Source organism: Rhinolophus sinicus, chromosome 14 (genome assembly GCF_057876585.1).
Source record: "Rhinolophus sinicus isolate RSI-liver-muscle chromosome 14, RSI-T2T, whole genome shotgun sequence".
Classification (NCBI taxonomy): Eukaryota; Metazoa; Chordata; class Mammalia; order Chiroptera; family Rhinolophidae; genus Rhinolophus; species Rhinolophus sinicus.
Window position 1 is genome coordinate 40451876 of NC_142514.1, and position 10159 is coordinate 40462034.

Consider the following 10159-nt stretch of genomic DNA (forward strand, 5'->3'; position numbering starts at 1 on the left):
GGCCTCAGCCCTCCTCAGGCTGCCTGTACCACTATGGGGGTGGGGGAGCCCAGGCCCGCAGGAGTGCTCGCTGGAGGTACCATCTTTAGCTTGAGTTCTGGGGCAATCTAATGCTTTGCCTTAGACTGTCATATCATTTTTAAATTATTTTATGTGAATTAATCTTTCTTCCAGATAAACATTTCCAGGGCAAGGGCCTGCCCTTCTAGTATCTTCTATAGTGCCTTGCAGGGAGCTGGGCCCACAGTGGACAATAAACATTTCTTCCAGATGTCTCTTTTTATGCATCCTGTAGCTTTTTAATACATTTACACCGACTTGTTATGGGGTTCAATAACCCTATATCCAGCTGCTGTCAGCCACTTGCCCTTTCCCAAACAGTCCTTTCATACTCCACACCCCTGCCCTCCTACTTCCTCTGCCTATAATGCACATCCATCCTTTCTCTAGCTCCCAAAATGCTTCTCTTGCTTTAGGGTCCTCTGAAATATCATCTTCTCTCTGAGCCCTTTCCTGACCCATGGACAGAGTTAAGTTCACCTTCCACTCTTTGTTTATAACACTCTTGTAGCACTTAGCACAGTTTGATTTGGTGTTATAGTTAGTAGACTCCAGTACACTCAATAGATTATCAGCTTCACGGCATGTCCTCAGTACCTGGCACATGGTTTGGTGGCTGCTGAACTAAGCTCATGTCCAGACTGGATAACAACAAGTGTGAGTGTGTGTGTGGAGGGGCACAAAAGCAAAATCACTGTCTTCTGGGAGCAAGAGGAACTGAATCTCCAAGACAGTGTGGGAGCTGGGGCACCCAGCTTCGGATCAGACTCAGCACACTCTCAATTCAAATAGCAGCAAGTAAAAGCCAGGGTAACCAAGAGAACGGATTCCTTCCATAGCTTTTCAGTGAGAAATACCCTCTCTTGAAATGTTAAAATAGCAGAAACAATAATACAAGGCTTATTTCATCATTATTGACATTCTAAGAGACATTCAGGGATTCCCAGGTCTTTTCCTTGCCCACCCAACCCTCTTTATGATCCTAATCATTCTTCAAGTTCTTAGTTGCCAAACCCTGTCCTTGGAACTTCAATCTAAGAGTAAGTGCAAGCCTTCCTGAAACTACGCCCCACTCTGATCTTTTCCTCCTTAGAGCTCCAAGAGTCCTGCGCAGCCACTGAGAAGGCCCCTTATAGCCCACTGTATATACTACTCTGTTCTATTATTTGAGTTTTACAGTTACCTCCCTTTACCTTTTCTGTCTGCGTTTCTTATCTGTGAAATGACTTTTATTAATTTAAGAAGACACATTTTTAAAAGAGCCAGGCTTTTACTGTGGTGAAATGGTATTATAACTCAGCAATGATTGTTAGTCTGTTTAAAGTTCTTGGGTAAGATTAACTTTAGCCAGCTCTAGCTTGACTACTAGAAACCCGTTTTGCTTTAAGTTTCTCTGGATTAAACTCAGCTAATTATTAAGAAGGCTGAAAATCAGTTATTTCAGAAGCAAATGAAAGAGAAAATCAATGGATGTTTAAATGAGAGGTTTATATTTCCATTTACAAGGCTCTGTGGGCTATTTTTTTAACAAGGAAAAGATCACAGTGTTAATAGATGTATGTAGTTGTTTGCAAACAAGCATTATACTTGAGTAACTTTAAGGAAACAGAACACTACAGAGACTCATTAAATTGACTTGAACACGTCATAAATAGACTGTCAATATCATTCTTTAGATAAGAAATAAAACAGCCTACCAGGTACAAAAATGTGAAAATCTCTTTGCTTTAAATCCCCAAACTGAACCATCTAACTAGCAAATAAAATGCCACGAAGCAGACTTGATAGTTTAGAATGGTGTCGTTTCAAAGAAATCAAGTAATTAAAATTCCTGGTAAACATAGCTTATCCAAATTCACGCCTAAGATGACATCCAGTTCTCTAAATTAGCCTGTATAAAAACTACAATATCAGCGGGGATAAATGCCTTTTTAAGATTAACTTACTATGTGTGACAACAACAGCACATCATTTTTAAATAACTGATACCTCCCAAGAGATTTAAATGGCCTTCATTTCTAAGATCTCGTGTTACCTCATAATTTTATTTCTCTTTTTAACCCCTAACGTTCAATAATTGACTTCCCCCCCCCCCCCCCCGAAAAGGCATGAATTAGGTCTGAAATATTTAAGGGAGAGATAACTGAGTCCCTTTACATAAAGGTGTATAGTCCCAAGGTCAGAGCTTAAATTTTCCAAGCCACTGAAATTCACCTAAGGAGATAGATATGTTTTGGCGGCTAAGTACCCACTCATCCAGGTTATTTAAAATCCTTGGTTTTACACATTCCACCTCTGCTTTTTACTAAATAAGAATTGCTGGCTTGCTGCTGTAAGTATTGTATTCTACATCATGAGTGCTCCCAGAGGACTGAATAGAAGCCTCCATAGTGACATTCCTGGGAAAAGGCAGGAAAGTGCCCAGGATTTGAGGTCTGACCATCTTGGATTTGCTTTTGACCTAAGGCAAGTGGAACAACTTCTCTGAATCTCAGTTTCTTCAACTTTTAAATGGTGCTGACAGTTTACTCTGGTTCTGGGGACTAGAACATTAAAAATTAAATAATACATTTGAAAATACCTGGTACACAATAAGCAGTTTACAAGTGTTAGTTGAATGTTAATATTTTGAATGATTTGATGTTGTAGTAACGCTGCAGTACACCTCATTTAAATACAGATATTCAAAAAGTGTTGATTGAATACTAACGCTGAATACTCTATAGAACGCTAACCAATTTAATTTTATTTATCCGTCCCTAAATGCAATAACACCTTTAGCGTCTCTATTGCTGTCTTTTTTTAAATGTCTGTTTTCTTGAGCTTTCTAAAGGTAGTAAATCAAAAGCTTCTTCTTTTAAGACGTTGGTTTTTTTCAGATTGTTTGTGAAACTCAAAAAAATCCATTTGCTTAAACAAATCATGTAGTACAAGTGAGAGTACTTCCATTTTAAAGACACTTTCACATCTATTATGTTATTTTATCCTTACAAGTCACAGATGTGGGTGCGGTTGCTATCATTAGCCCATTTTATAGATGAGAAAACTGAGGCAAGCCCATTTAACTGGCTAGAACTGGTTTTCCTCATAGGTAAAGTAGAAATGATTCTAACGTTAGCTCACGCAGTATAAAATCGAGTGCTTTACAGTCTGTAAAGGTATTTATCTTCACTGATCTAATTTCAAGTAGGTAAGGCAGAGATTTTGCTTTAGAAATAAAGATACTGAATTTTGAAAGACAAGAGATTTGCTTAAAGTTGGAGGTGATTCCTGAAGCACCACTAGAATTCGAGGTCTCTTAATTTCTAAACCAAGATTCTTTTCTTTGCATCACCCTCAAAGGTGCTCAGAAATGTCTGCTTCTCAACAGTGGTTTCACAGAGTAATTTAGAGGGAGTAGAGAATTAGCCTCATCTTTATTTAAAAGACAGACAAGTTATATTTTGTTTTGTCTTTTCTTGTAGACTTGGAAAGGAATAACACTGCTGCACCTTGTATCACTGAAAAGGAAGATTTGGGTTCATTATTTGCCAATCAGTTATTTGTTACAAAAAGAGGGCCTTAAGAACACCAAGCAGTAGTGTTACAGGAAAGCAGCCTCAATTCATGTCAATATTTTTACCTTTCTACAAGCAGTAATCTTTTCTTTAGCTAGAAATTAGAGCTGGTAAGAACTAATCTTATGATAATTCAATCAGTTAATGTTCATTTAAATAAACAGAATCTAGAATGGACGGAGGAACTTGCAAATAAAGATGTTGCAGTTTGTCCCTGGTAGAATGGGTCAAACTAGAGCGAGGCTAACTCAAAAGGAGACCGATGCTGCCACCTTGTGTCATTGTAGAAAAATGCTGATTCCTAAAGTAAAAAATTGCTGTAACTGGGGGATGGGGAATGGTTGGAATAAGAATTCAGAACTTTTATATCAAACATGAAATAATAATTATTGAAATTTTTGAGTTATTGAGATTTTTTTGACCCAGGTATTTGTCGTTCACCCAACAGACATTTTTTGAGCACCTACTGTGTACCAAGCACTCTTCAAGGAGCTGGGAATATGGCAATGAACAAAGCAGACAAAAACTCCTGTCCTCATTGGGTGGTTAGAGCTCCATTTGTTTCATATATATATCTATATATATTCATTTAATAGTCTAAACAACTCTATGAGAAAGGTTTTCGATTCTATAGATTAGGTTACTGGGGCACAGGGAGGTTAACTAACTAAGATTATGTGACTACTTAGTGATAGAGCCTGGATTTGAACCTATGCAGTTTGATACAAGAGCCACCAAGACTTTAATCATTAATCTAGACTGAATAAACTTTGTCGTCTAAGGTACACAAGGGAAAGATTAGTGGTTTCCCCAAGTGGTACTGTAGCTGGGAGGAAGGGGTGGAAAGGGTGTGTGTGTGTGTGTGTGTGTGTGTGTGTGTGTGTGTACATATATACAATGATGCATATTATTCACTGAATTCATATTGTACATACTCTGTATAAACATTGACTATACATATTTGTGTATTTATTCACTGTATTTATTCACTCATTTATTCAGTCCTCAAATTTTCAATAGTACGTATTCTATACTAGAATTCATACTAGGTGGTAGAGATAATCAAATTAAAGCTTATGATCCCTTTCTTCAAATGACTCATCTCATTTTTAGTAGAAGAAAAACAAATTACTTGCAATATTATCATGGCGCTTATCACATTTTACTATAAAGACTTAATTGTTTTCTTCAAAAGACGATTACTTGCAATATTATCATGGCACTTATCACATTTTACTGTGAAGACTTAATTGGTTTCTTCAAAAGACTATAATCTGCTTCAGAAGAGCCAACCCTTTCTACCTAGCATGGTACATAATAAGCCTTCCAAAAGTAATTGCTGAATGAATGACCAGCAGAGTGTTCTAAGTTCCACATAGAGCCATCAGGGAAAGTTTCACAGAACAGATGAGTCATAGCTACATAATAACATTGTAACAGGTATATAATAGCCTGAGTAGGTAGAAACAAATGGGTAAAACCTCTACTTCACACCATATCCAAAGCTTAATCACAGATGGATCACTGACATAAATGTGAATGATAAAACACAGCTTTTAGAATGAAACAAAGGAGACATAGTCATAACCTTAGGGTAGGCAAAGATTTCTTACACAGGAATGAAAAACATTAACAACAAAAGAAGAGATATACATTGGAATTCATTAAAGTTAAAAATTTATATTTATAAAATACATTGGAAGTCACCAAACAATCCCCTGAGGGTTAAATTCAGATGTTACATGTCTTTATACAGCCTGTGAACTCAAAATGTTTTTCACATTTTCACATGGTTGAAAAAATCAAAAGAAGAATACTATTTTGTGATATGTGAAATGTATAGAAATTCAAATTTTCATTGTTCATAAAGTTTTATTGGAACACAGCCATGCTTATTCATTTAATGTATGGTTGTCTGCACCTGTTTGTGTGCTACAAGGGCAGAGCTGAGTAGATATAACAAACGTCACATGGCCTGCAAAGTTTAAAATATTTACTATCTAGCCCTTTACAGAAAAAGTTTGCTTACAGCTAAACAACACACGTAAGAAAGTGAAACGGCAAGTAAGGATTAGGAAAATACATATATGCAGAAAGAGGACTTATATCCAGACTATATAAAGAACTACAAATCGATCAGAAAAATACAGACAATCCCCCACAATTTTTAAGAGGGTGGGGAGGGGGAGAAGTCTTGAATAGGCATTTCACAAATTAGGATATCTGCATGACCAATAAGCATAGGACAAGGTGCTCAACATCATTAGTTACTAGGGAACTGCAAATTAAAACCACAATATATTCGTATTAGAATGGCTACAACTAAAAATCCTAGCAATATATTTTTTACAAAATCAAGTGTTGGTGAGGGTGTGGCCCAACTGGAGTGAAAAGTGGTATAACTACTTTGGAAAACTCCTTGGCAATATCTACTAAAACTAAACATATCCTTTTCCTCTGGCCTCACAATTCCTCTCCGAGGGAAATGCCCAACAAAGGTGAGAACATATGTCCAGCAAAAGACTTGTACAAGAAGATTCATAGCAGCCTTATTCATGATAGCTCACAAATGGAAGCACCGCAAACATCCATCAAAAAGAGAATGACTAAATAAATGATAAGCTATCACATTGTAGAATACTATGCAGCAGTAAAGAAGACATGAATTGCATCTACAGAAAGGAGCAGGGAAGAACCTCTCAGACATAATGTTGACAAAAGAAATTGGCACTGTATTGCTTTATAAGAAGTTCAAAAACATGGTGATAGAACTCAGAATAGTGGTCACTTTTGGGGAGGGTGTTATTAACTGGTCAGAGGCACGAGGAAGCCTTCTGGGTGCTTGATTTGGGTGGTGCTTACATGGGTATATGCATATGTAAAATTTAATAATGTGAACATAAAGGTTTTACACTTTGTCACATGTATGTTACACCACAATAAATATTTAAACCATAAAGGGTAGCGAAAGTATGAATGAAACATGAATTAGGAAGGGAGTAGCTATGTATGGTATGAATAGGAAAAGGAGAAAGATGAATTACTTCAATTTTCCAGATTGTTAAAATTGATTAAATTTATGTATTTGATGTTAGACCAACAGAGAGGAATTATTCTGGAACTTTAACGTACTTAGTCATCCCAACTCCAGAACAGATGCCAGACCCCCGTCCTTGCCCTTGGATAACATTAATGGCTATGGCCATATGAACATCTCTACCCCAGATAATTCTTAGTCATCTATCTCCCTTAGTTCTACCCCCTGCACCCTTCTTCCCACCCCCCGCAAAAAGAAAAAAAAATTCTAAAAGACAACCCTTCAACTTGAAGAAAAAAGATGGGGAATGTGAGGAATTCCATATCAAGGGCAAAGGAGAACTAAAATACCTTTATTGGGTGTAGTGGCTTAAATGGTCACCCACCCCGCCCAAAAAAAAAAAAAAAAAAGAAAGGTATGTTCATGTCCTAATCACGAGAACCTGAGAATATGACCTTATTTTGAAAAAACGTCTTTGCAGATGTAATTGCTAAAGATCTTGGAGTGAGATCATCCTGGATGACCAACATGGGACTTGAATTTAATAAAAAGTGTCTTATAAGAAACAGAAGACATGGACACGCACAAGAGAAAACCACGTGAAGATGGAGGCAGAGCTTGCGGTGATGACGGCAGAAATGCTGGGGCCGCCACCAGAAGGTAGAGGAGGCATGGAACGGATTCTGTCCTAAAGCCCCAGAGGGAGGGTGGTCTGGTGGGATTTTGGTCTTACAGCCTCCAGAACAGGAAGAGAACACATTTTTGTTGTTTTAAGCCACCCAGATTGTACCAATTTGTTTAAAAAGCCCTAAGAAACTAAAACTACGTTGCGTTACTGTGTACATTACCTTCTTCAGTCTGATAGAAACTTTTTCTTTCTTTAAATGTTACAGGAAGGGGAAACAGGCAACAACATGGCAGGGACAGGAAGATGCAGGCCTCTGCACGCAATGTTCCCCCTGCTAGAATGTTCTCCTCCTTTAGGGCTTTGCTTTATTCACCATGTCCACATCTCTCCTGACGCCCTTGCTTTATTTTTCTTCTTAAATTTATATTAACAAATATTTGTTGAATAAATGAGTGAATAAACAAATGACTAGTTGGGATGGCACATGCAAAAGCCTCAGGAAGAGTTCATGATAATTTTAGATATTGTTGAATCAGAGTCCTCACTTGAGGAAGGCTGCTTTGCTGTTATTCATTAGAAGATAGCTGTGGGGTTTCATCTCTTAGCAGCCGATGTCCCACACCAGCTCCACTGTTCTCAGGAATTTTACCCTCTACTTCACTGTCTAAGCTGAATTCCATATTTGCCGATTGCATTCTGTCTCTCCCACCTGGATTGTCCCTCTCCTCATAGACAATCCTTTCTCTGTTTTCCTCTCCTCTGGCAATGGTAACTGAACTTTATCTCCATTTTATACTGTTGAACAGTTTAGTAGCCTTTCCCATATTGAGAGGGTGTCTCAGATTAATCTAACCTGGGTAAAAGTCAAAAGTTCCTTCGAGACAAAATTCAGGTGGAACAGTAAGGAAGGAAACTTTAATAAAATTATTTGAGTGTCTACCACACACTGGTTCTTTTCATATGCATTATCTCATCTCTTCATGTTAACCCTGTAAGATAAGAGTAATAGCTGCCACTTACTCTTATCTAATCACCAGACAATTGCTTTCTATATGCCAAGCCCAAAGTACTTTGCATGAATTATTTAACGCATATACTATTTAACAACTCTATGAGACAGGTGTTATTATTATCCCTATTTTGGGATTAAGAAAAGGAGATTCAAAGAGGTTCACTAACTTTCCCAAGGTCATACAACAATAGTCATGGTGGGGCCAGGATCCAAATCAGATAGTTGGGGTCCAAAATCTGCTCTTAAACCAACAAGCCTGTAATAACCTAGTATATTATTATTTGGCTATTAAAGGTTATTTTTATCTTCATTAACAAATGAAGGAATCATGAAAAAAATCACTTTTCTCAATGTCATATAGCTAATGAAGGGCAGAGCCAATATTTGAACCCAATCTAAGCTATACATCGCACTACCTATGCACATATCTTTTTGGTTGTTTTCAAACGCATCTCACAGCATATTCAGGAGTATACACCAAAAGCCACTCTACCTCCAGAGGCCTTCATCTAAGTAAATGGAACCTCCATCTACACATAGCCTTCATGCTCTCCATCTAGTCACCAACTTTCATTGATTCTCCCTCCAAACTAGATCTGAAAACCTATCTCTTATCTCTGTATCCACTTCAACTGTTCTTTCTTCCTCACCTACTGCTATAACCTTTTATTTGTTCTCTGTGTTTCTACGTTTATCTACCTCTAATTCTCCACGGACTAGCCAGAATGATTTTTTAAACAGATTCGTTTATGTCACTGACCTGCATAAATCCCTTTAAAACTTTGAGGCTTAAGATGAAATTTAAAATCCTTTATACTGTGGTTCCTATTGCACACTCCAGCTTATTTCTCACCTTGCTCATGCACTCTGGGGACACTGGGTTTCCCTGTGTTCTTCACGGATATTAAATTAAGTTCCTTCCCACTTTGGGGTCTTTACATACACTGCTCCTTTTATTATATTGTTTTCCTAGTTTTATTACCTCCAATTTTTTCAAACAGATTTTTAGAAATGTAATTTGCATATCTTAAAATAGATCCATTTAAAGTGTACAAATCAATGGCTTTGGTTTATTCACTGAGATGTGAAACTATGACCAAAAATCCATTTTAGAACATTTTTATCATCCCTAAAATAAACCATTAGCCATCACTCCCTATTACTTCCAGCCCCTCCAACCTAGATGTAGGTAGTCATCAATCTATTTTCTGTCTCTATGGATTTGCCTAACCTGGACATTCCATGTAGAGCCATGCAGTATGTTTCTTTCACTTAGGATAATGTTTTCAAGGTTAATCCAAGTTTTAGCATATAATGGTACTTAACTTGTTTTTTCTTACCAAGTATTATTTCATTGTATGGATATACCACATTTTTGTTTATGCATCCATTTGGTGACATTTGGCTTGTTTCTACTTCTTGGTTATTATGAATAATGCTGCTATGAACATTTGCGCCATTAAAGGGGTTTTACCCTTTACTCAAGAGTGACATGGATGTGTATTTCAGAGCTGGGGTCAGAAGAGTGATGCTCTGACTTAAGTTTTAAAAGAATCATGCTGGCTGCTTTGAGAATAGACTGAGCACGGACAAAGGGGGAGTACTGAGACTGGTAGTAACCCAGGACACAGACGGCTGTGGATTGATTTGAGATGACAGTGGTAAAGATGGTGGTGAGAGAGGTCAGACTCTGGAGATATTTTAAAGGTAGAACCAACAGGAGTTGTTGACAAAACGGATATGTGGTAGGAGAAAAAGAAAGACATCAAAGGTGAGCCCCAGATGCTTAGCCTGAGTAACTAGAAAGACGGAGTTGCCGTCTACAGAGAAAGACTGAGAGTGAAGCAGATCTGGGGAGGGAAGAT